Genomic DNA, 2,500 nt, shown 5'->3' on the forward strand with positions numbered 1-2,500 from the left:
TGAAGCCAGAGAGAGCCAGACAAAGAGAAGGATAGAGAGAGAGGGAGAGTTAGACCCCCGGAAGAGAATCATAGGTGCTGCGGCCTTTTTCGGGAATGTGACCAGGAAAGAGAGAAACCGACGAGGCCGATACACACATTAAAAAATGAAAAAGTAACCATCACCGCGAAGGATTTTCCTCAAAAGACAAATCAGCAAGAAGTATGTCCAATCCTGGGGCCCATCGCCCCTCCAAATTAATGGAGGGGTCGGATAGAAATTTATAGAAATGTTACTTTTGTGAAACCCCTAGCCGACGAGAGAACTCTCACCGGTTTCGAAGTTCCATTTTCACATTCCGACCTGGGATGTTATGACTCCTCGGCCCACACTGCGAACGCGTCCCACACCCCCTCCAAGTTTATCAGGAATTTCACCTGAGCTTGCAATAGAGATCGAGCGCGGTGGCGGTCACAGTGGTGGTCGACCAGGCGGAGCTTGAACGGCCTCGGCAAACACTTCTCCCCACCCTCCCAAATGAATGAGAGAATGGCTTGACAATACCGAGGCCATCGCCCCCCGCCAAAAATGGTTACTAGCTCTTGGGACTCGCTGCGACGTTACGCGTATCGGCACAAGACCAACCCTCTTTTTCCAGTCGCCCGCGCACCAAAAAAAATTTTGGCAGCGGGACTCACAATCCTTGACAGCCAGCTCACCATATAATACTCGGCGACCCTCCGCGGGACCTCCTCAGAGGGTCGCGTCGCCGGGAAACTAACCCCACACTCCTCACTGATCCAAGGTAACACGCCAGAAGTATCCAGGTAACCCCAGTAGTATCCAGGTATCCCCCTGCGAACGTCGGTACTGGGCTCAAAGAAGGCAGCGAGCAGTCGGGACCCGTAGGCACCGAGCAACCGTCACCCCCTCACGACTTTTCCCGAGACGCTTCAGAGGAACCCTTCCCCACATAGTACTCTCTGTGGGATTCGGCAGGCCCCCGTCCTACTGCACTAAGGAAGTTCCGAGACACACTTTTTTTTGTGGAAGACCACCCACCCTCCCTGTCCTGCCTGCTATCCCCGCCGCGACTCCTGGTCCCGGCCCTCCTCCCCGACTTCCTCCTTGTCCCGCTGCGAGTCCCGGACCTCCTCCCCACTACCTACTCCCGCCGCGAGTCCCAGTCCCGGCCTTCCTCCTCCTCCTCCTCTTCCCTAGTCCCGGCGCGAGTCCCGGACCTCCTCCCCACTTCCTAGTCCCGTCGCGAGTCCCGGACCTCCTCCTCTTCCTAGTCCCGGCGCGAGTCCCGGACCTCCTCCTTCTCTTCCTTGTCCTGCCGCGAGTCCCAGTCCCGTCGCGAGTCCCGGACTTCCTCCTTCTCTTCCTTGTCCCGCCGCGACTCCCTAGTCCCGTGGCGAGTCCCGGACTTCCTCCTCCTCTTCCTTGTCCCGCCGCGACTCCCTAGTCCCGTGCGCGAGTCCCGGACTTCCTCCTCCTCTTCCTTGTCCCGCCGCGACTCCCTAGTCCCGGCGCGAGTCCCAGTCCCGCGCGAGTCCCGGACTTCCTCCTCCTCTTCCTTGTCCCGCCGCGACTCCCTAGTCCCGGCGCGAGTCCCAGTCCCGTCGCGAGTCCCGGACTTCCTCCTCCTCTTCCTTGTCCCGCCGCGACTCCCTAGTCCCGGCGCGAGTCCCAGTCCCGTCGCGAGTCCCGGACTTCCTCCTCCTCTTCCTTGTCCCGCCGCGACTCCCTAGTCCCGGCGCGAGTCCCAGTCCCGTCGCGAGTCCCGGACTTCCTCCTCCTCTTCCTTGTCCCGCCGCGACTCCCTAGTCCCGGCGCGAGTCCCAGTCCCGTCGCGAGTCCCGGACTTCCTCCTCCTCTTCCTTGTCCCGCCGCGAGTCCCGACCTCTTGTCCCGCTCCCTTGCCCAAGTCCCGACTCCTGGCTGTCTCGACTCCTCGTTGGCCGCCCAGTCTTCCGCATAGGTGGAAATAAATAAATAAATCATTTTTTAAAAATCAATTTTAAAATTAACTCCCTGTCTCGACTCCTTGCTGGCCGCCCAGTCTTGCGCCTAGACAGAAATATAAATAAAAATAAAAATAAATTGGTGAATTAAAAATATTAAAGTAATTTAATTAACTGGAATAAGGTAGAAAAATAAAAGGCAGAAGAATACTAAATTGATTTTTTCAAGTGCCACGTGTTACCTTGCTGATGTGGCTGCCACGTGGTAGTCCATGTCATGTCAAAAATCCACTAAATCGTTTACATGTCACTTTGGAGATAAATTTGTGTGTGTGCAATCAATTGGTTGTACAAATATGTTAATGACTTGCTAACTAATGCATCGTACAGGTAATCATTGCCCACTAACTAATCCATCACCACTGAAACTTAATGTCTTCAATTCTTCATCCTTCACACTCCACATCCAATTTATTTTTGTTTGTGTGAATTCTTAAATCTATCTTCTCTTTACATACTCCAAGCCCAACTTTCTAAACCCTTTATATAATCTA

This window comes from Physcomitrium patens, chromosome 20, assembly GCF_059467195.1.
Source record: "Physcomitrium patens ecotype Gransden chromosome 20, ASM5946719v1, whole genome shotgun sequence".
NCBI lineage: Eukaryota > Viridiplantae > Streptophyta > Bryopsida > Funariales > Funariaceae > Physcomitrium > Physcomitrium patens.